We start from the raw sequence: 25,295 nt of genomic DNA on the forward strand, positions 1-25,295 counted from the left end.
AGGTACCAGGGTAAGTAATGTCATTATGCCAGAAACCACAGGGTACTGCAGTACTACAATCTTGTTGACTTCTCTTAAATCAATGATGCATCTATAAATCCTGGTGTATCTTTTTTCAAAATGGGAAGAATCGGACTATTGCAAACATTGTAAGGAACTTGTTCCACAACCCCCACTTTATTCAAATCATGAACAATGCGTGTAAGTGCTTCTTCTCCTTCTTTAGAAATGTTATACTGAGGCAGTCTTGGCAAAGAAGCACCTTCCTTGACACTAATATGCACTGGCGGAATAACAATTTGCCCTACATCGGTGTCTGAAGTAGCCCACAAAGTACTAGGGAGTGAAGCTAATGCAATGTCCTCCTTAACAATACAGGATCTCTCATTCAAAATAACCCGTACTCCTTATGGAGAACATCGTATTGTAGCCCTGAAATATTTAAGCATATCAAGACCCAGAATATTGTCTGGTGTGTTCGGAGAAAGCAAAAATGGACATGGAGCAGTAAACTTATCAACATGAAATGCGAGTGGTTGTGACAATGGGCAAAGGGAAGGTGTTCCATCAAAACCTATCGATGTAATGGTTAAGCCAGACAGGGGAGTTTGAGTTTAAATCACTTCTAAAGCGCACGTACACCTGACGGTTTCATGGCGCTGTGGTTCACTACGCCTCAATTAGCAGGGGGGGGCCGGGGGACAGAAAAGAAACTCATTGGGGGAAGGCTTGTGAAAAGAGAAAGGTTTTTAACGCTTTCCGGAACAGAGGATATTGGGTGAGGGACCTGAGATGAAGCGGAAGTGAATTCCAGAAAATGGGGGCAATGGAGGAGAATTTAGAGCCTCCCCATTTTTTTCGACGAAACCGGGGGACAACCAACAAGTGTTGGGAGGAAGATCGTAATTCCCTTGCCGGGGTATAGAGTTTAATCTCAGAGGAGATAAAGGCAGGGGAGGATCCTGACTGAGCCTGAAAGGTGATGCAACCCATTTTTAACAATGAGCGTTCACGAATAGGGAGCCAATGTAGGGATTTTAGAAGCGGGCTGACATGATGTGACTTGGCCAACTTATAGACTAGGTGAGCGGCCTGGTTTTGCACCAGCTGCAGCCGTCGGACACTGTAGGCGGGCATACCACAATAAAGAGCGTTGCCATAGTCTAATTTAGAGACGACCATAGCCAGTACAATGAGTTTTAGGGCAGGGAAAGAGAAAAAGCGGGAAACCTTACGGATAGTGCGGAGAGAAAGGAAAGAGGAGGACACCACCGAACTCACCTGGGAGTGCAAGGTAAGTTGATCATTGATCTTGAATCCGAGCGCTTTGACGGAAGGGCAGGGGGAAGGGGGTGCGGGGGGACCCAAGGAGGAGGGCCAAAAAAGAGAGGACCAGGGACTGGCACAACCACCTATTAAAACCAGTTCGGTTTTATCCGGGTTAAGTTTCAGGTGGTTGTGGCTCATCCAGTCCCAGATAAAGATCTTAGTGGTTTGAAAGTTAGAAATGGATTCAGGGGATGAAGTAAGATTGAATATGAGCTGGAGGTCATCCGCATAATTGAATACGGAGACCTCCATGTGTTGAAGGGCGAAAATAAGAGGGGCAATATAGAGATTGAAAAGTAGTGGGGAAAGAGAGGAACCCTGGGGGACCCCGCATGGTACCTTACAGGGCTCAGCCGAGAATTCGCCCAGCCGCACTGCTTGGGTGCGGTCCCTTAGGAAGGAGGACAGCCCGACTAGGGCTACCCTGCCGACCCCAGCCGCCCCGACACGGGAGAGTAAGATGGAATGGTCCACCGTGTCGAAGGCGGCGGACAGGTCGAGGAGGACAAGGGCATGGGGAAGGTTGGTGTCCATACCTTCTCTAAGGTTATCGAGGATGGATAGGGCCACAGACTCGGTGGAATGAGCAGGGCGGAATCCGGCCTGACGGGGGGCTAAAACCTGGTTTTCTTCCGCAAAGGTGGTAAGGGCTCTGGTCACATGTCGTTCCAGTACTTTCCCTAAAAAGGGTAGTAAAGAGATAGGTCGAAAGTTGACAGGAGCAGAGGGGCCAGCACCAGGTTTTTTTAGGATGGGAAGAATACTGGCTGTTTTTAGGATTGGTGGAACAACACCCTGAGATAGGGAACAGTTAAGAAAGGAGAGAGGGGGTATCACACAAGTTGTGAAAATGAGCCTGAGGATGTGAGCAGGGCAAGGGTCTAGAGGGGAACCCGATTTGACCAAGGGAAGAAGGTAGAGGAGAGATTCTTCAGTTAAGAGGGGGAATGAGTCATTGCAGAGGGGCTACGTGGATTGTGGAAAGAAGAAGAAGGGGGAGGAATATTGGTTTTGATTTTCACAATTTTATCCAAGAAGTAAGTATTCAAGGAGTCACATAGGGACTGTGACGGCGGGGGTTTAAGGGATAGTTCTGTCGGCATAGGCGAGATTGTGCACTATAGAAAAGATTTCTTTAGGCTGGTTTTCAGCAGCTAAGATTTTAGAAGAGAAATATTCTGTTTTAGTGGATAAGATGGTTTTTTATATTGAGACAGGAGGGAGATGTACTGGGTTTTAAGATTGGGACAGTAGTGGCGTCTCCAGGCACGCTCAGCGTGGCGAACTGAAAGTTTCAGCACCTTAAGTTCCTCGTTGAACCAGCGGTTGGAGTTATTAGGCCGTTTGGAAGAAACTCGTCGGAGGGGTGCGATCGAGTCGCAGCCTGACTGGAGCCAAGAGTTAATAGAGTCAGCTTGGATTGTAAGCGGTAATCCAAGTAAATCTGGGCAGAGGGGAAGGAGTGTAGAGACCACTAAGGATGTGTCAATCCGGCCCCAAGAGCGTGCCCAAATATTTTTAGGAAGAGGGGGCTTGGAAGTTAAATCAATGGGTAAGGAAAAAGAAATCAAAAAGTGGTCAGACCAGGGACAGGGAGAGATAGAGAGGGACGTTATAGGGCAATTGAGAGTCCAAATCTGGTCAAGGGTGTGTCCCTGAGTGTGAGTAGGGGAGTGAACATAGGACTTAAAATTGAGGGAGCGAAGGGTATCAGAATGTTCTTTGGAAGTAGCACATTCTGCTGGGTCAGAAGGCCAAAAGATGAAATCGCCTAGCACCATGATGGAGGAGTTGTTAACCGCTAGGGTGGCCACCAACTCTTGGAACCCGGGAAGAAAGGCTTGGGAAGGTTGGGGGGGCGATACATAAGTAGGCAGGTGAGAGGGACTTTGAGGGAAAGAGAGCGGACTACTAGGAAATCAGAAGTGCCAATAGAGGGGAAAGTAAGGGGCTAGAAGAGAAGTTCTTTCCGAGCGATCAAAGCAACACCTCCGCCTACTTTATCCGTGGGTCGATCGGCTCGGAGCGCATAATAAGTGGCGGGAAGAGCTGCTAATAAAGAAGGGAGAGAGCTATCACGAAACCAGGTCTCAGTGAGGAATAAGAGATCAGGTTTGTGTAGATCTAAGAGAACAAAGAGCTCATGATAGTGCTATACAGCAGAGCGCGTGTTAAGGTAGTAGATGGAGAGAGAAGCAGGTGTGGGTGCAACCGGGTGCTCAGGACCGGGGACGGGAGGGAGCAAGGGGGGGGCACGGGGAAGGAGGAGAAGGTGAGAATACGGAAGCTGTGAGTCCCAGACTGTCAATGTGAGAGGTCGTAGAGTCATTGATCGGCCAGGGGCCTTGAAGACCGTAAAGTTGGGCCGAAGTATAGTATCTCAATGGGGCAGGGGGGGTGGCCCTTGGTCCGGTCGGTCGCGACAGGCGCAGACGGGCTTGCCTTAGGCGCGCCTTTGGCGCGCAATCGTCACGCCTGCTGAGCCCTAGGAACCAGTTGTTTAGACAAGGCGCTACGAGTAGCTCCTTTATCAACCAGAAACTGATCAGTAGAGCCCAAAACATGTGCTGTAACATAGGGACCCTTCTGATCTACTGGAACTTGAACTGATTCCTTACCCCATCCTAGGCAATCCTATGCATAAGCAGAATCTTGTAAATCAGACGGCACATGGTCGGACATTTGATATTGGTTCCTTCTATCAAAAGTGTTAAACCCATCCTGCCCACGTGTATTTGCATCAAACCTAGCACGATCATTCGTGCATCCTCTAGGCCCTGTATATCCTAAGCTATTTCTCATTAGTCCCGACCACGTGGACACTGCTGAGCACGCAGTGCTGGACAATTTGAAAGCTGAAGGACTGGGTTATTTAGAACCCAGCGGTGCCAGGGCACAACACCTGAAACCTTCGTGGGTAACCTGCTCCGGCGTACGAATCACAGAGACACGGGACACTTCCTTCGGCGTCAAAGATTCAAGGGTTTATTTGCTGCAGGGAAACACAGAAATCACGGAAGTACAACTAGTGTAGTTCAGAGCGTCTGCTTCGAATTGGTTCTGCGGATCGCTCCTTTTATACATGATTTTCCCATTGAGTTACATTGAACACAAAAGTTTATGACCCGGATCCCATAATTATCCCCCAGAGGGGTCGCTTTGGTCACTTTGATACACACAAGGCCCGGAACATAAATGCGGAAACATTTGGCGGTTCCCAACTGTAAAAACCCATCTTCCCAATATTAGTGCATTCCAATCGGCAATAAAACAGATCAAAATAGGAACGAGAACAGGTGTAGAGGAAGACGGAGACAGTGGGGAGATCGGAAAGGGTGTAAAAGGGGAGGTATCGAGAGACACGAGATACAGGCATCAAAGGGACGTGCCTAATGAGATGCACGGCTAAGACAATAAACCGGCACGGCGAGATGAGCCTCGAGCGGGGCCATCTGCCTTACAGTATCATCCCCCTCATCATAAAGACACTTACAAAAGACATGTGTCTTCCGCAAATATCTTGGGAGTCCCAGGGTCGCGAAGCGGACAGCGTCCGTTCGCTGGCTACTTGAGGGCAAGAGACAAAATGGATGCCGTATCTAAGATGGAACCCGTGGGTACAGATAGAAATGCCCACGTAACAAACGAACGGTTTAGGTTAGCACAGCGAAACTGCGCACACTTACTAAACTCGTTATTTGCGGTTCATAGATACCAGACTCGACCATATTCGTGCGAGTCGAGAACACCACTTACAATTGTCACGGAACCTCAGACGCTCCTTTTGCCCTCATGTAGGCAAGCACTAGTCGGAATCATACTCAATATTCATCAGACCATCTAGATGTTGCTGTAGCATAGCTCTGTCCAACCGAGTTCCCTTGGTAACATGCGGCTGTCTCATACACGTTGTAGCACAGAGGCCACATAAGGCAGGACCGCACTGCACACAAAGGCAACACGTGAACAGGAACGCCACAACAACTCCGATGATCATCAGAACCTTCCAACCCCAAGTCGACATCAGGCCCCAAAACCACCCAAGTAGCGTCCAATCCCCTACATCCACGTGTATGGATTCAGAGATCTTATGCAACTTAGAGATGGCTTGATAGACAGTCGGGGCATTATCAGGAATGAAAATGCAGCAGCTTGAATGGATCACCTTACATACCCCACCTCGATCTGCTAAGATCACGTCTAAAACCATACGGTTTTGTAACGTCATAAGTCTATCCGCCTGAAGTTCTGTGGTGATATTACCAAGGGCACTGGCAGTAATGTTAGCTGTCGATTCTACCACTCGAGTCAACTGTCTCAGGTTCCTACTGTTAACCATAGGTCCCCAAAACGGGAGGAAACCCTTGAAAAAGTCTCCTGCCTCTTGACCGGCAGTATCCTCTTCGCTAATTACGCCTCTCACAACTCTGGTCTTGTGATAATCGGCATCTACAGTGAACGTCGGAGGCAACAAATTTGCAATGAAGCATGAGCCCATGAAGTCAGCGGGCAACCATGCGTATGCACGATCATGGCAAATAAAGTATGTACCCTTGGCAGCCAGAAACACAGGGGACGAGACCATCGGCAGAATGTAATTTTCAGTGCAAGCACTCTCTCCAAGTCGGGCTTTCGATCTTCGGCCACGACCCATGAGGCAAAAATTACCAATGTGGGGTACGACCCATATCGGGGGTGAGCTTTCAAGCTGTTTTTCACTACTGAACACACTATACTCACCTCTACTCAGGACCCTGTAAGCTTGTACCTCTTCTTCAGGAATAAGCGAGGGATCATAGATATCACTATCTAAATCCTCTATTGCTATAGACAAAGGTTTTTGATACGAAGTAGGACCAGAGTAGGGAGAGCGTGGTTCTCGAATGGGGTGGAAACCTAGTGCGCTTCGAAACATTGTTTGAAATGCTCGAGCAGACCCTTGGGAACTGTACGGTAACACCAGATATGGAATTCCCTTATCCGTAGTATGTGGCATCAACCCACACACCCAACAATTAGTAGTGTTAACCACTAACTGATGCTGGTGAAGGAGCTGAATAAAGGAATTATTGCGGAATTCTGCACGTCTAGCCTGCTCGTGTTCGGGTAAGACATGAAAAGAATGAGGAGAAGCAGTGGAGGTGAGTTTAGGGTCAGGGGTAGGAGTAGGTACGACAGAAGGTAAGAAGTAAGATATCATGTAATACACCCCACCCGCCAATAATGCAGAAACAGTCAAAAATAATACAAATACTTGGAATACAAAACATTTCGTACGGCTAAGTTGCTGCAGCTTGAATCTTTGAGCTTCAGCTTCTTCCAAGTCCATCAGCTTCGAAAATGCCATTCCCTACGACCGTCCGCAACGTTTCTTGACGCACTTCGTTCTGTGTAGCAGTAGTCAATCCCTAGGAGTTCCCAGGAACCGACGGTCTTTAACCTAGCGTCAAGACCTACTAACCAGAAGGAAGTACGCGCGCGGCCCTACGGCCTTTATTGCACAAATATATATATATATATGCAAAAACAATGTCTCTCGGCTGTGGAAGCAAAAAGGTGTAAGGAACGAAGCTCAGTGAATATATACAAAAATAATCACAATAATACAAATGTTCAAACTGATCACGGAAAACGGGATTAGAGCAGTTGTCAATAAAGCAAAGCAGGATCTTTTATTAGTCTTTAGTGCTAGATCGCAAAAAGTATCGGGTTTTCCCAGGACGTGTCTGCTCGTCAAACAAAGGATCCGTTGAAGAGACAACGTCCTGCTGATCAGTTGAGTGTTCGGTTCTTGAGTCTTTAGATGACAATTGTTCAACAGTGTCTTTCTGCTGCACTGAGGATTCTCCGACAGGCTGTGCGTCGCTAAAAGGTACAAACGCCGGCAATCCTTCGGTTTCAGTTGATGCAATGCCTTTCCTCACCCACGGGTCTGCCGGCAAAGGGATAGGGACCTTTTTGGTGTGGGTGGCGTGCACCCAGTTTTTCCGTCCCTCAAGACGAACAGCAGTCCTCGTGGCAAGGAGAACCTGGTAGGGTCCAGTGAACCTCGGATCCAAATTGTTCTTGCGCGAAAAGTTGCGCGTCACCACCCAATCTCCGGGCTGGAGCTGGTGGCCTGGACCCTCCGTCTGCGTCGGCAGTGCGTCGTAAACCTGTTGGTGAATTAACCTCAGTTTAGCAGTCAAGTCATGAAGATAATCGATCAACATTGGGTACTCAAGATCACAGAACACACCTGGCCTAGGAACCCCCCACACATTCGCAGGACGGCCGAACACTAGTTCATAGGGACTAAGCCCTACTCGGGAGTGTACAGTCGCCCTAGTTGACAGTAATGCTAAAGGTAAAGCGTCAGGCCACGAAAGACCAGTCGTAGCCTGAATCTTTGCTAGTTTCAGTTTAAGGGTGCCGTTATACCCTTCAACCAAACCAGCTGACTGGGGATGATTGGCACTATGGAATTTCTGATTAATTCCAAGGCCCTTACACACACTCTTCATCACACTTCCCACAAACTCACTTCCGTTATCTGACCACACGACTCTAGGCATTCCGTACCGAGGAAAGTATTCCTTCAGTAGGATTTTCGCAGTAGACAAAGCAGTATTGTCTTTGAGAGGATAGGCCTCGATCCATCGGGAGAATGCGCAAACCACTACTAAAACGTATTTCAGGTTATTGCATCGCTCCATATGGATGAAGTCCAATTGAATCACCTCAAAAGGACATGAAGGGGGAGCAAAACTGCCAGGAGGAGTTGGGGTTCCCTTGCCAGGATTGTACATCATACACACCATACAATTTTTGACCAGACGTTCAGCACATTTTGTGATACCGTCATTCTTCCACACAGGGGACAGCAACTTACAAATACCTTTCGCGCTAATATGTGCTAACCCATGCGCCATTGTCACAACGGCCAGCACATACGCATCAGGCAACAACCATCTTTTCTGATCCGACAAATCAATCCAACAACCATTCGCATCCAACTTTCCCGTACTTTCTTCCCACTTCATCTTTTCAGTCTCGGTGGCCTCTTTCTGAATTTCTTTCACACTTTCAATAGTGTCTTCGCACATGCTCGACTCTATAGGCCACCTAACCGAACTCGCCACATACATTCGAGTGCTAAGGTTCCGGGCAGTCTCCTTAGCAATCTCATCCGCAAACGCATTACCACGACCAACATCATCCGTCACCTTACGATGCGCACTACATTTAACAATCGCTACCTGCTTAGGCAACGTCAGCGCATCCAAAAGATCATTCACAAGTTGGCCATGCTGAATCTTCGTACCATGCGATGTCAGAAAACCTCTCTCTCTCCACAATCGTCCAAAACTATATGCAGCACCAAACGCGTATTGGCTATCGGTAAACACATTCACACGTTTCCCTTTCGCTAACACACACGCTCTGGTGAGAGCGATCAGCTCTGCAGCTTGGGCAGAATTCTGATTCAATCTTGCAGTCTCAACAACAGTATTCAACGTTACAACAGCATACGCAGTAGTCACATCGCCATTCGGCAACTTAAAACATGACCCATCCACATACAGTGTTCCATCTGGGTCTTCCAATGGGGTGTTTTTAAGGTCCACTCGACCTTTTGTTTCCTCCTCTGTCCTCAAATAACAATCGTGTTCTGTTATTTCATCTGACTCTGAGCTAATTGGTAACAAAGTTGCCGGGTTCAGGACATTACAACGTTTTATTTGGATGTGGCTTGCCAACAGCGTCAACTCGTACCCAGACAACCTCGCACTCGTCAAGTGCTGAGTTTTTGTACGGTTCAAAAGAGTGTCGACTGCGTGCGGAACCATCACCGTAAGCATATTATCCATGACCAGTCCTGCTGATTGCCGGATGGAGACCGCAGCTGCCGCTGTTGCTCTCAAACAACTCGGCAATGCTCTAGCTACTGGGTCCAAGGTCGAGGAAAAATATGCACATGGACGTTGCTTACCACCAAAAGGTTGCGTTAAAACACTCAAAGCACAACCTTCCCGCTCATGAACATATAATGTAAACGGTTTACTGTAGTCAGGAGTACCTAACACAGGAGCCGAACACAATGAATCACGTAATTCAGAAAAACTTTTCTGACACTCTTCCGTCCATGGTAAAGGAGTCGAAACATCCTTGCACGTAAGAGCCACTAATGGTTTCGCTAGCAATGAAAAGTTAGGAATCCATTGCCTGCAGTACGACGTGATACCTAGAAGGGCACGCACATCTCTTTGGGTTTTTGGCACAGCCATTCGTGCAATTGCAGCAATTCTCTCTGGGGTCAACCTCCTTCCCTCCTTTGACAATAAGTGACCTAAATAGGTTACTTCTTGACAACAATATTGGAGTTTAGAAGGTGACACCTTGTGATTTAACTCACAGAGATGTTGCAACAACGACACCGTAGCAATTTTGCAAATGTCCTGAGTATCAGCGGCCACCAATAGGTCATCAACGTATTGGATTAAGGCCACACCAGCCGGCAACCGAAACGCATCCAGTTGACCCTTCAAGGCTTGACTGTAAATCGATGGACTTTCACAGTAGCCCTGAGGAGCGCGTTTAAACCGGTAGCTGCGTCCACCGAGAGAGAAACCGAAAAGGTCCCTGCTCTCCTCGGCAATCGGGATGCTGAAGAACGCATTCTTCAAGTCAATCACCGACAACCACGATGCAGAAGCTGGAATCAGAGTCAGTAGCGCCGTGATGTCAGGCACAACAGGGAACTGAGGAACCACAATTTTATTTACTTCCCGTAAATCGATAACAAAACGATAAACAGGCGGCTTCGAAGGATCAGTACGTTTAAGAATGGGCAGTACAGGGCTGTTACACACGTTTCCCCGAGTCTCTTCAATAACGTCTTTCCCGATCAAATCATAGATGATCGCTAACAATGCTCGTTCACCATCAAGAGAGATACGGTACTGGGGAATACGTGGCAATCGCACATTAGATTTCAACTGAACAACATACGGGGAGATGTCAAGCAGGCCCACATCATTGGGACCCGTTGCCCACAAAGACGCTGGAAGAGAACTCAATTCCGGTGGAAGCTTATCGAGAGACAAGTACATAGGAGAGACAACCCTCTCTCCTAACGTAAGCTTTACACCCGCAGGAGAACAATACAAAGTTGCATACAAACGTTTAAGCAAATCCAGGCCCAAAAGATTTTCACCACAACCAGTAGTCAAAATCAACGGAGCTTCTAGCTCACAAGGCCCAATTTTAAGGGGCAAAGGGCGCGAAACTGGATTGCTAACGGGGGCGCCAGAGAATCCAACGGAAACATTTGTTAAGCCAGACAAAGGTGCGCCAGGGAGTTTCGAATGCTTAATGGAACTTTTCGCTGCACCAGTGTCCAACAGAAAAGGCTCAACAACGCCCGATGTAGCAACTGCGACGTAAGGCCCTCTCTGATCACCTGGAACTGATACCACTCCCTCTCCTTGTCTTTGGCTGTCCTAGTAATTACTATCGTCAGTTCCCTGATCGACGTAATAATCGTCTACATTGTACTGCGCAGATCGTCCTTGCGAAGATCCGCGTTGATCAAAACAGTTGTTAGAATTAGATGAATTATCAGAACGATCATTCTGAGCACCACGACCCCTACCGCGTGATACCTGATGCGAACCACCGCGACCTCCTTTAGACGAATTACCACTATTACGATCGTTCAAAACGGGGCAATTGAATTTAATGTGTCCCTCCTGTCTACAATAAGCACATTGATTGTACCCTAATGACGATCTTTGAAAAGAGGAGTCATTACGAGATTGTGATCGGTTCGATTGCGGCTGTGATCTATTTTGTTGCGAAGTATTCTGATTCGAACGTGGAGGATATGCTTGCTGAAGCAACACTTTAGTTTTAAGCTCTTTCGTCTTTTTATCAGCGCGGTCGTTCTCTTCTTTCTCTCTGTTCTCATAATATTGTGCCGTGGCCAAAATCTGAGCTGAAGTAGAAACGGCCCACGCACTCTCTGAATTCTTTAATTTATTGCTCAAATCGGGCAATAAGTTGGAAACAAATTTGTCCACGAACAACCTTTGACCACCCTCAGTGCTCATATCCTGACCACTATGATCAATGAATGCCTCCTCAAACCTCGTAAAGAAGTCGGAGACACTCTCGTCCTTCTTCTGTTTACAAGCTGATAATTTGTCCCAATTTACCCTCATAGCTGGCATAAGAGTCTTCATTAACGTTATTATTCTTTGAGGAAGATCAGCAATCAGCTGCTCGGGTTTAGCACCACCAGTTTGTCGGGCATCCGCCGCTACTATGGCAGCCCAAGCACCACCTAATTCATTCGGATGATTTTCCTGACGAATCTTAGCCCATACCGGTTGCGGTACAACATTGCCAAACAACATATCAATATCGGCAAGATTCATTATCGTAGCGTCTACGAGCTGCGATAATTCCTTGTAGTACCCTGCAGGATTTTTACGAGGGTCCGGCAGAGATTGCTTCACCTGTAACACTTCTGAGCGTTTCCATGGGAGATGTATCCATACTCTCTGAAAGAATGGCGGAATCGGGGGAGCAGCTGCAGGATTACCTGGCATCCATACTGGTGGAACTTCGCGCATAGGAAATTGACCAGACTCATCTGGCTGACTTTCAACATCCTCAACAAACAAGGCTTGAGGTATAGGAGTGGGACGGAAAGATAGCAACCGCTCAACAGCACGTCGAACGTTGGTATCCACTATCAGTCCAGTTGAGAACTGAAGCTGTAGATCAGACAAAGCGGTCAGCACCTCGTCAGGTGCGTCGGCCGATATCTGATCACGTAGGACCTTACACATTTCCTCGAACACAAATCTTTGAGTTGGTATATTGAATTGACAAAATGTGTCGAGTACAACACGTGGTGGATTTCGAAGAGGATGCATCATCCAACCCATCGCCATATTATATAGCGAAGCGCGTTCTCTGTTACCAGGAAGCTGACTACGTCTCTGTGGACCATCCGAACCAGCAGACCCAAGAACAGGTCCGAGCGAATGAAAGAAGCTAGCCGCAAGAGGAGAATTACGACTACGAGTAGAGGGAGAAGTATAGGACACAGGACTAACAAGTGAAGGAGTAGAAACAGAAGCAACAACAGGAGTTAACAGAGCAGGTGCAGTAGCGGGAGCAGGAGTATGTGGAAGCGGAGGAGCAGTAGGGATTGCGACAGGCAAAGGAGCAGGAACAGTCGGAAGAACGGGTACAGGTTGAGGAACAGGCAAAGGAAGAATAGGTGCAGGAACAGGTACAGGGGGAAGCACAGGAGCTGTGGTACCCTGTACATACGGAGGTGGCGATTTCATAAGATAGGACATCAAAGGATCCTCAACTGGTTCTTCCTTCTTATCCGACTCCGTAGGCAAAGCAGGATAGCATTTATCTACAGACATACGCTGTAGCCTATCAAACACTTCCTTTTCCTTAACCTCCTTATCACGCTGAAACTGCTCTGCTTTCTTTACAATGGTAGCAACATTATCTCGCTGATTTCGTTTAGTCTGTCTGATTTCTTTCTGTTTGGCTTCTTTACGCCACAACCGAAAGGCATCAAACATGGCCGGCCTTGACTTTCTTTCGAACAATTTAGCCTCTAGATTATCTAAAATCGGGGTCTCAAAGCTACCATGAGGTGGCCAATGAAGGTCACCGTCCTTCTTCGTATATTTAATCCAGTATTCATTAAAAGTAATCGGGCCTAGCCCATGTTTACTGTACAGTTCATAAGTCGGAGTTCCAACCGGAGGTATCGGACACGAGTCCTCCAGTCGGGAATCCATACCACAAGGTCTGAAACAACGAAACAAAGTACTGCGACCAGGCATCTTGCACACTAGCCGAGTTTCACAAACTTCAAGGGTTACGGGATTTACCAAGTCCCAGCAAAAAGCAAAAACCCTCGGTTTTTGGCGGCTGCAGTCGTCAAACAACACAACAAAATACGCTAGCAAAGTGTCATCGACAAAAACACTCTCACAGCGTCAACAACAAAAACACTCGCTAAAGTGTCAACTACTAAGGACTCTGGGAGCGACCCACAAATACTTAACTCAAAGATCGATGGCGTCACCAGGAAGGCCCGTCAATCGTCTCGCTCTACCAAGGTCTACGCCAGGCGCCAAAACAGGTCTACAGTCAGGGCAGCAGTCCGTCGCAGCCGTCAGGAGGCGGGAATCTTCGCGGGAAAAGTCTTCGGGCCACTTATTTCGACAACAGGATCGATGAAGCGGGGTGCACCTTCCCTCGGAGATTTCACACGAAGTTCCTCACGATCGTCGGGCTTGGACCGGTACCACTGATGCGCCAACTGAAGGACTGGGTTATTTAGAACCCAGCGGTGCCAGGGCACAACACCTGAAACCTTCGTGGGTAACCTGCTCCGGCGTACGAATCACAGAGACACGGGACACTTCCTTCGGCGTCAAAGATTCAAGGGTTTATTTGCTGCAGGGAAACACAGAAATCACGGAAGTACAACAAGTGTAGTTCAGAGCGTCTGCTTCGAATTGGTTCTGCGGATCGCTCCTTTTATACACGATTTTCCCATTGAGTTACATTGAACACAAAAGTTTATGACCCGGATCCCATAATTATCCCCCAGAGGGGTCGCTTTGGTCACTTTGATACACACAAGGCCCGGAACATAAATGCGGAAACATTTGGCGGTTCCCAACTGTAAAAACCCATCTTCCCAATATTAGTGCATTCCAATCGGCAATAAAACAGATCAAAATAGGAACGAGAACAGGTGTAGAGGAAGACGGAGACAGTGGGGAGATCGGAAAGGGTGTAAAAGGGGAGGTATCGAGAGACACGAGATACAGGCATCAAAGGGACGTGCCTAATGAGATGCACGGCTAAGACAATAAACCGGCACGGCGAGATGAGCCTCGAGCGGGGCCATCTGCCTTACAGTATCATCCCCCTCATCATAAAGACACTTACAAAAGACATGTGTCTTCCGCAAATATCTTGGGAGTCCCAGGGTCGCGAAGCGGACAGCGTCCGTTCGCTGGCTACTTGAGGGCAAGAGACAAAATGGATGCCGTATCTAAGATGGAACACGTGGGTACAGATAGAAATGCCCACGTAACAAACGAACGGTTTAGGTTAGCACAGCGAAACTGCGCACACTTACTAAACTCGTTATTTGCGGTTCATAGATACCAGACTCGACCATATTCGTGCGAGTCGAGAACACCACTTACAATTGTCACGGAACCTCAAAGCCAATGTCCAAATTTCTTGCAGTACGCACACTGATCAAAAAACAAATTCGAAGGAGTATAAGGAGGAAAAGACGAACCATAAGATCCACGTCCGCCTCTATCATTACCTCTAGAAGGTGGGCCATAAGCTTGAGCTAACATAACCTTTGTTTTCAACTCTTTAGACTTTTTATCCTCATTACTGCGCCGGGCGCCCCTTAGCTGGGGCAGCTGCGTGCTCAAAAATTCTAATAACATAACATAACATAACAGCTTCTAATTCTGGTCGCTCATAATACTGAGCCATAGTTAGGAGAGAAACCGGAGAAGAGGTAGTCCATGAACTTTCACTCGCCTTTAGGCGACTAGCTATTCCTGGCAAAAGGTTTGCAACATATTTGTCGGTTAACAGATGCCTACCCTTTGCATCTGTCAATGACTGGCCACTAAAATAGTGGATTGCCTCCTCAAAGCGTGTAAAGAAATCTGAAACCGATTCATCTGTGTTGGAATTGGCCCTTTTACCCCAAAAGTTTTTGCTTTTCGCCCCCCTAATTTGAGATGTCTCCCCCATGGTGAAGGTTTCCGAATAGACCATGTGTGATGTGTGACGCCATGTTAATGTTAAATCCAGTGCAATGGTGTGTACATTTATTTTCCCCCATTGTAAACATGTACCCTGGTGAAATGCTGCATTTGTGTTTTTGAATTTAAAATGGCTGTCAAGGCTATACGTTGTGCCACCTGACTGCAGGGGGTTAGCAGTCTAGTTGTTAGGTACCCAGCCACCCCTGCATTTGGAGGGAAAGCCTGGCACCCAGGGTGCTCTACTCCTCCCACTGAGCCAGTTAGAACTAGTTTGCCTGTCTGAGGTGTGTTAGCGGTCTAGTTGTCTGGTACCCAGCAATCTCAGCATTTGGAGGGACCTTCTAGAAGCTTCCAGCCTTTCTAGTATAGGGAGAGCAGTAGAGATGTGATGTGCAGAGACAGAGCTGGGACAGGAATGTGAGGGGACCTTCTGCCAGGGGATACTGCCACTTGGGCCTGTGTGCCGGACCCTGCACCCATCCAGAACCCCCCTACTGTCCCCAGGGCTTGTGAAGCCCCACTGCAGGAGTTCAGGCTGCTGTGTAGGAGGTGGGCCACGCTGCAGTGGGGATGGTGAAAGCCTACCACCCTGTTTTGAGGATGCCCCCACTACCTGCTGACCTGGCCCAGTAGTGCCTACTGCTCTGTCCCCAGGGCGCCTAAAGAAGGAGGGACCCCCTAGGTCCCTGGAGCTGCCGGGACTTTGCACCACGCCAGCGCTGTACAAAGAAGCGCTGAGAAGGGAAGGAGCATCTTGGACCCCACCACCCAGGAGGTGAGGAGTGTTACCCTGGGGTTTGCTGCTGGGACTGTCCGCCCCCCTTTCGCTGTGCGCCTGGAAGTGTTGGACCTGGAGGAGGCGCTGCGTGCCGAAGCGCTATAATCCTGGAAGTGCTGTGCTGCAGAAGCCCTGGATAGTCCTAAATTGCCTGAACTGTACTGCCTGCTGTGTGTGCCTGGAAAGCGCCGCTTCAACCAAGCGATGGACTGTTGGAAGCGATGCCTGGCCCTGAATAAGTGCTGCCTGCTAAGCGCTGTGATCTAGAAGCTCTGTATGAGGGGCTGGGCTGAGGAGAAGTGCTGTGTGCTGGCTAGCACTGCGCAGCTGGAGGAGGCTGCTTTTGTGTTCCTAAGCACTATCGCGCCAGATCCTGCCGCCTCTCAGACTTGTAAATAGGGCGGGAGCCTACCCCAACTCCACTTTGGGGAGCAGTGTCTGCGTCTGTCTGGTGTGGCCTCGAGGCACATTGTCGGTGCCTGCCTCCCACCCTACTGCCCAGGAAGCCCGGAGTGAGGAGCAGAAGTGTGGAGACATTGCCAAGAGTCCGGTGAGTGTGGGGCTCAAACAGACTGTGTTGGGGGGTGTATCGGGGCATACTGTCGGTGCCAGCATTCCATGGTGAACTGCCGCCCCCAGGAACAGTATTGTTCCCCAGATGCCCCGCCTGGCAGCTGGCACCTGCAAAGTTGGGCCAGTAGACCCAGGACAGAGACTCAGTGGTGTGGGCCATGGGTGGTTCAGGGACCTGGGTTGTGCCTGCAGTAGTGAGTTGCCTGAATCCAGGCCAATAGGGGAAGTCAGGCTATGAAAGTTTAGCAGCAGATGGTCCTGCCTCATGTGTGATACCACTGTTGAGGGGGGGAATGCCGGTCTTGGGTGCCTAGTGTTTTTATGTCACCGGGAGGTGCTTTTGAGCCATATTCGGTTAAGGCTGGGTGCTTAGGTCACCGCGCCCCTACTCATGATTAGTTGAGCCAATGTGGATGTGTGCTCTGCCATTCTTATGAGCACTGTGATTCCTGCCCAAGGATAAGGCTCCTGCCTGACGCCCAGAGGTCCCTCTACTGAGGTTGTAGGCCCAATGTCAATGGTTTGCACCTAATGTTTTATTGGAGTGTGTACTTACCTGCCCCGGGGTGCTTCCAAGAGTTATGGAGGTCCCTGGTTCAAGCTGTTTTTAGGCCTGACAGGTTTCAGATTTACCTCCAATGTTCAATGTTATGCTGATGCAAGTTATGCTATGCCGTCCTGCCTAATGTGTATCTTATGTCTAATGCTTGAGTTTACGCTTACAGTTACTCCTAGGTGAGGCCAAGGATTAAGGCCTGAGTTCGCCCTGCGATATTGACCTTGAGTTTCAGCATTAGTATTTCTTTCCCTCACGCATTCTCCTAAGGTTTTTATGCCAATGATAACACATTTTTATTTCAGCCATGGACTCACGGACTTAACCTTTTATTCCTGCCCCTTTCCCATGTAAATAATCCCCCTTGCCTTCATTGCTCTGGCGCCAGTTGGCGCCCCCTTGTGATTACTGCTATTGTTGTGTTTTACATTTGCAGGTTGGAGATAATACAACACTTATTCTTTTTCCAACCAAAAGCGGTGTCGTGTCTCTTTTGTGGTGTGCCTGGTGTGTCGTCTGTGAGTTCTGCGTGGACGCTTTACACACGTCCTCTGAAGTTTGGCCTGCCCGCTCTGCTCCATGCTACCCCCTATAGAATTGGTAACCCCATTTCTAACAATCTGCCTTTTGCTTACACAATGCTAATACAGTCCAATTTATCTTTTTAGGGGGAATAATCATCTTTAACTTAACTAATATAGCTGCCAAAAGATTTAAAATTAACTGACACGGTTTCTGTGCAGGTTCTCTGTCTTCATCTAACTGCTCGAAATCTTTCCATAATGCTCCAAATGTCTCACAATCATCAACTCTACGCACAGTTCTCCGCATATCAGGTGGTAATATTAGTCCCAAAAAACGGTCGCTTTAATATTTGATCCAGGGCTTGCGCATCAGTGAGATGGTGGCGTGATTCCGGAGCTCCGGAGCTGACCTTCACTGCCACGCAATTTTCGGCTGAGTTTGGCATCGTCTAGCCCCGACGCTCACCTTGTCAGTCTCCGGAATGTGAGGTGAGCCCAGCGCCCTCACTTTTTTGGAGATTTGTAACGTTTTGGCGGATCTGCTCATTTTGGTCGGGAGATTTGGTCCCGGACGCCATTTTGTTCGCAACGCCCACTTTTCTGCCTGAAGTATCCGCTCTTCATGAAAATGCCTATGGACACACTGAACAGTTGAAAATGCCCATTAATTCATGCAGTGAGTCTATTTTGCTATGAGCTGTCAGCTGGTGCCTCATTTCCTCCTCCTTCAGCAACAAAATTATACCTGCTTTGTACCTCTGGCAATGCTGCTTTTTCATGGTTCTCCTTGACTTTGGCTCCTTGGCTGGCCTCAAGTGCTGAATGAAGGTCATGCTTGCTTATACTTGTACCTGCAAGCTTTCTTCACCTCACCTGGGTCCCTGCAGCTCTTTCATCTCTCTGTCAACGCCTGCTGATGCTCCTGCCAATATATCTCCATCATGACATGATATGATTTGACTTATTGCCTTCATTCCTCCTCTCAGTGATGCAAGTTGGTTGCTGTTGAATGCGCACTCATGTCTTTTTGCCCACCTTGAGTTTCTCTTCTGACTTAGAGTGCTTTACTCTCAGCAATTGGCCCTCCTGGGCTATATTTTTCTCTGTCTGCTGGGGCATTTATGTCCTTTTAGGTACTTCATTGGGTGGGTACACCTAGCTCATCCCATGCACGTCTAATACTGTCTATCCTGCCTCGTCTTTTTGCTCACAAACCCCCTTTTCATTTGCTGCTCTGAGTTCTTATATGGGGAAACTCCGCAATTTGAAGATTGCTATGGTCACTAAGTTGCCTTCCGGGTCAAATTCTGATTCTCCCCTTCAGGATCTGGAAGAGGGCAAAATGTCGAAGTCTGACATAACGCATGGAGTCTCAAAATGGCGTGAAAGCACCCTTAGCTTCCGGAAAACATCTCAAAAAAGACCCTCCTGCTCCTGAGAACGGCGCATCTCCTTCGTCCATGGATATTATCTTGGAGGAAATCCGTGCTCTCAATCCCTTCATGGAAGCTACCACTAAAAACATGCAAGCCATGCAAGACAAATGGTCCTCTTTGGAATCCTGTGTTCTTATACTGGAACTATCAACGGATTCTCTTCACTCTTTGAGAAAAGGTCAAGGTGCACCACTTAAACGTTTTTGAGAAACTATTATTTTCAATAAGGTGAACTGTAATGATCACATCAAAAGAGTTTTTCTTCTTATATTCTTGAAAGTTCTTTATTTAATTCAGATGGTAAAAACATATACACAGGATCTACAGCCGACGCGTTTCGTCCACAAGGGACTTCTTCAGGGCAGGATAGTCAATGGCGATGATGTCCCTGGATCCTATACCGTTGTTAAAGGATGCGTAAGTATGCCTGGGTAGTTATATTGTGGGTCACCCGGTATCATGTCTTTTAGACATCTATCCAATAGGAAAAGGCGTTAGAAATTCAACTGCAAATGAATCGCACCAGTGATATGCTGTGTTTTAATATCTTGTGTTCAAGCCACATCCAAAAATGAGGATGGTAATCCAATAGTAGTGGAACCAGAGTAGAAATGCAATGGGGACCTTCGTTAATTATCTACTGAGATCTTCTTTTTAAAAGAGGAAGAATATATGATAGTTCTATTGCCAAGCAACTCTTGATAAAGCGTGCTACAGCATCCCCTGGCTCCTGCGTGGCTCGAAAAGATAACGTGAGAAACGACGTCCTCCTCCGTCAAGTACCGGCCGAAGATCTCAGTAGATAATTAACGGAGGTCCCCATTGCATTTCTACTCTGGTTCCACTACTATTGAATTACCATCCTCATTTTTGGATGTGGCTTGAACACAAGATATTAAAACACCGCATATCACTGGTGCGATTCGTTTGCAGTTGAATTTCTAACACCTTTTCCTATTGGATAGATGTCTAAAAGACATGATACCGGGTGACCCACAATATAACTACCCAGGCATACTTACGCATCCTTTAACAACGGTATAGGATCCAGGGACATCATCGCCATTGACTATCCTGCCCTGAAGAAGTCCCGTGTGGACGAAACGCGTCGGCTATAGATCCTGTGTATATGTTTTTACCATCTGAATCAAATAAAGAACTTTCAAGAATATAAGAACAAAAACTCTTTTGATGTGATCATTACAGTTCACCTTATTGAAAATAATAGTTTCTCAAAAACGTTTAAGTGGTGCACCTTGACCTTTTCTCAAAGCTTTCTATAGTTCATGTGTTGAACCTACACTGTGACAGTGGGTGTTTTTTGAAGTGTGCACACAGACTGCCCCATGTACTGGAGGGTGGGCCCAAAGGAAAGATATTTCTTGGAGAATATTTGACTAGGTGCTGTTCTTTTGGGAATCCTCCACTGTTGTTTTCCCTTTGTACGGATTCTCTTCACTCCTCCTGCTCTCGCATCCCTTCATTGGAGGCTGAGGTTCTTCTGCTTGAGAAGCAGACAGAGGATTTGGAAAACAGGAATCGTAGGAACAACCTCCGCCTTTACGGACTTCCTGAGCTAACGGAGGGGTCCAATCCTACCACTTTCTTTCAAACTTTCCTCTCAAAAATTTTGGATGCTCCAGCCTTGGCGTCCATCAACATCCAGAGAGCTCACCGCCTTGGTCCTAGAGTCCCTACTAAACCTAGGGGTGTTATCATGCTGTTCCTTCAGTACACTGATCTCCTGCAGGTTCTCTCAGCTGCTAAACTAAAGAAACAAATCTTATGGGAAGGCCACCGCCTTCATTTGTCTCAAGATGTTTCCAAGGCCACTGCAGACAGACGCAAGAGGTTTCTAGACTTGCGCCTGCAACTCAGAGCCCTCAATGCTCGATACGGACTCTTACACCCATGTCTTTTCAAGGTTACTTACAAGGACAAAACCACCACCTATGAAGATCCTGCCATCCTCCAGGAATTCCTCCGTCAGCATGGCCCGGATGTTATGGATGTTTCCAGACCGCCTTGAAGGACCTTGCAATCTCTTCTACTCTGCTAACGATATTCGCACCTCATAACTCTTATTACTGTTGTCATTTTACCCTCTTATATTTTACCTTTGTTAACTTCTGCCTTGCGTCATGTTTCCCTCATGCATTTACCCCTTTTCTCCTCTTATATTTACAGATGTCGCCCTCTTCTTTTCCTTCCCGATGTATCCATTGTGTTTGTACGCTGCCTTTGGATCTGTGATTTTTGAGGTCTGGCGTCCGCTCTTGGTGTTGTCGCTGTCATCTTTTTGATGCCTCCATCCCCGTCTTCGTTTGCGTTTTTCGTTTTCGTAAGTATGTCTTTCAGTCATTCGTTATGGACGTGTACTGTCTTCTTGATCTCTTTTGTCCCTGTCCTTTTTCCTCTCTTCTCACTTTTGGAACTTCTTTATTCACTTCTTTCCTTTTCTTTTCTTTCCTTTCCCTCTCTCTCTTCTCTTCCTTCTGGTTTGATACTTTCTTTCCAATATCCTCAACCCTCCTTACCTTTCTCTCCCTCTTCTTTTCTCTTTTCTTTTCCTCTCAGTCTTTCTTTATATCACTAATTTTACTTCATTTTAGTTATTTTCTGTATTTGCATTTAATGAGCATGTTGTTGCTAGTTGTTTTCTTTAGTCGTTCCACTCCATGTTACGTCATGGAACATTAAGGGATTAAACAATCCCATTAAAAGGCAAAGGGTGCTATCTCACATGGCAAGACTTCATACTGATGTTGCCCTCCTTCAGTAGTCTCATCTCCCGGAAGCAGAGGCTTTAAAACTTAAACGTGGTTGGGTGGGTCATGTTTTTTGCTCCCCCTCTGTTGATAGGAAAAACGGTGTTGTGATTTTATTGCACAAAAAGTTAAATGTTTCTTCATTTTCTCATGAATGTGATGCTAATGGTCGTTGGGTCATTGTTAATTTTCTTGGTGACAATATTCCTCTTATTCTCTTTAATGTGTATGCCCCTACTGGAGTTGATAGATCCTTTTGGCCCTCGGTTTCTGATAAACTGGCCTCCTTCTTTGGGGATTACATCCTTTTTGGTGGGGACTGCAATCAAATTATGGATCCCTTCCTTGACCGTCGCTCGAAAGCTAAATCTGTACCCTCCAAAATGCATTCCTAATTTTTCAAAACCACTAAGAATAATGCTTTAGTTGACATATGGTGATTGTGCAATCCTGACTTAGTGAATATAGCTTTTTCTTCCCTCCTCACCAATCCCAATCCCACATTGATCATATTTTCCTTAGCAAATCCCTTTACCAACATGCCATCCGCTCTGAAATAGGCTCCATTCTCCTTTCTGATCATGCCCCTGTTTTTGTGGATCTGGATCTCCTTCCCTTTTCCCCGCACTCTGGCAGATGGCGTTTCAATAATGCCCTATTACAAGATCCTGTTTTTTGTTCGGAATTTTCTTCCTTTGCCACTGAATTTTTCCTTCTCAATCACATCCCTGACTCTTCCTTTGTTATGGTTTGGGACTCCTTCAAAGCAGCCTCTAGAGGTTTTATCATCAATTTTGTGGCGAGATGGAAAAAAATCAGAGAGGCCAAGTCTACTCAAATTCTGGCTGACATTAAGCGCCTGGAGCTTGACTATCATTCTTCCAATTCTGATTCCTCCCTTAAAAAAATTATTGAGGCGAAAATCTCTTTCAATAAATTCACAACTGAAGCCGCTTCTAATCTTTTATTAAAATGCAACTCCCGATATTATGGTGGTAGGAATAAGATGGGGGAGCTCCTTGCTAACTATTTGAAAATTAGGAAGGAACGCACGAAGATTGAATCCATTCGTACTTCCTCTGGCGAATCCCGATTTAAGGATAAAGAAATTCTTACCGAATTTGTCAAATTCTATGACACTCTCTATACCCCTGAACAAATTCCGACCTCTACGGATCTTCTCTCCTATTTCCAGTCTCTTCCTTCTCCTCCGACGTCCCATGTAAATCGGAAATCTTTGGATGTAGACGTATCACTTTCCGAAATATCCCATGCTGTTTCTAAGACTCCTGGCCCTGATGGCTTCACCATTGAATTCTATTGTCATTTTGCCTCTCTCCTCCTTCCTAAACTTCTTCTTTTATTTCAATCTTTTCTTGCAGCAGGATCTTCGAGTGGTTCCTTCCAGCAGGCCTTAATTTGCTTGATTCCCAAGGAAGACAAAGACCATACCCTATGCAAGAATTACCGCCCAATCTCCCTAGTTAACACGGATTACAAGTTATTAGCTAAGATCCTAGCTTTTCGCTTGGACCCCCTTTTGACAGATTTAATCAGCCACGAACAGTCCGGTTTTGTTAAGGGCCGTCTTTCTTCTGATAATTCACGAGTCTTCCTTAATATTCTCAGCAGGGCTTCCTCATTGGACCTTCCTTTGGCAGCTATCTCCTTAGATGCGGAGAAAGCTTTTGATAGGATTGGATGGGATTTCATGTTCCAGGCTCTTCGTTGGTTTGGCGTTCCCTCCAATTTTATTTCTATTGTTTCCTTACTTTACTCTAACCCCCAAGCCTCCATTTTTGTTACTGGTACGACTTCAGATTATTTCCCTTTACACAGAGGTGTTCGACAGGGTTGCCCCCTATCCCCTCTATTATTTGTTTTAGCTTTAGAACCCTTTCTTACTAAGATTCGCAGGATGACAAAATCTCTGGTTTTCATTTTGGTTCTCATCAGGTTAAGCTTTCAGTTTATGCTGATGACATTCTTTTTTATTGCTCCGATCCTTCTTCTTCTGTGCCTCCTTTCCTGGAGCAAGTCTCTTCTTTCTCCGTGGTTTCCGGTTACAGCCTCAACGTTGACAAGTGTGAAATCCTTCCTTTGTACTCTCTGTGCCAGAAACATCTTTTCGCACAATCTGGATTCTCTTGGCAACCCTCTAAAATCAAATATTTAGGTGTTTGATTTGCCCCGCTTCTATCGGATACCCTCAATTTGAATTTTTATCATATTTCTAAGAAAATGGAGACAGCTATTACACGTTGGCACCCACTCTTTCTGTCCTGGTGGGGTCGACTTAACTCTATAAAGATGATGCTTTCTCCCCTCCTTCTATATACTATTTCTATGCTCCCTATACGTATCCTGGTTTCTCTTTTTAAAAGGATTGACTCTTTACTACTAAAATTCCTATGGCATGGTAAACGTTTGTGGATTGCTCTAGCCTCCTTGCGAAAGGATAAGGCTCAGGCCGGTGTTCGTTTCCCTGACTTTCGAGAATATCATCGAGCTTTCTCTCTGAGACAAACAACTCGGTGGCTTTCCTCTGATCTCCCTTTCTATCCTCCCATCTGGTTACTTATGGAATCCTCCTTTATCTCTCCCTTTAACTTCCGTGAGCTTTTGTCCTTCACATCTTATCCGGCACGCCATCATACTCCTATCATTTCCCATTGCCGCAATCTTCTTCATCCTTTCTTGACCTCGACTTATCCCTCCCTTCTTTCCCTCCCCAAACAACCTATTTGGCATAATTCACTTCTTAAAATTCGCAAACGCACTATTTACTGGAAGGTTTGGCACTCTTAAGGTCTATGTTGGATCACTCAATTGCTCTCACACGGTGTCCCTCTCTCTTTCTCGGCTCTCCAATCCTCTTTCTCCTTGCCTACTAGGGCCCGTTTTCAATATGATCTGCTCTATCCAGCTCTTACACTCTTTCTCCAATCTCTGCCACCCTCCTTTGATATTCCTTTAGTTTGTAGGTCCAAGGCTTCGCTATTGGAATCTACTCCCTCGGCTTCCTCCCTTTATAACTCTTCCCGCTACCCGGTTGACAGAGTGAAGTTCAAGATTGAAATCGCATGGGAATCAGATCTCTCTCAAGACTGGCCAGTTCATCTTTGGGAGAGAGTCTGGTCCAAACTTCATAAGACCTCTAGAGCTGCTAATAACACCCAAACTTTATGTTTTGTTTATAACAGAATTCTGTTTACCCCACTTGCCCTGTCACGTTTTTCATCAGAGACCACTTCTTCATGTTGGTCTTACCCTTGTCCTTCTGCTGACCTCAAACATATGTCTTTTGATTGCCCTCCTGTATCCAGGTTTTGGAATTCAGTTTGGGCCCAAATACAAAAGATTTTCCAATTTCAAATCCCCTTTTCCCCGCGCTTATTTTTCTAGGTTCTCTCTCTCCAGACATCCCACAATCCCCATGCCATTATCAGCTTCTTGACCTTTTGATAGCTGTCGCTTTCCACATTATCACTTTTAATTG

This window comes from Lissotriton vulgaris, chromosome 11, assembly GCF_964263255.1.
Source record: "Lissotriton vulgaris chromosome 11, aLisVul1.2, whole genome shotgun sequence".
Taxonomy (NCBI): domain Eukaryota; kingdom Metazoa; phylum Chordata; class Amphibia; order Caudata; family Salamandridae; genus Lissotriton; species Lissotriton vulgaris.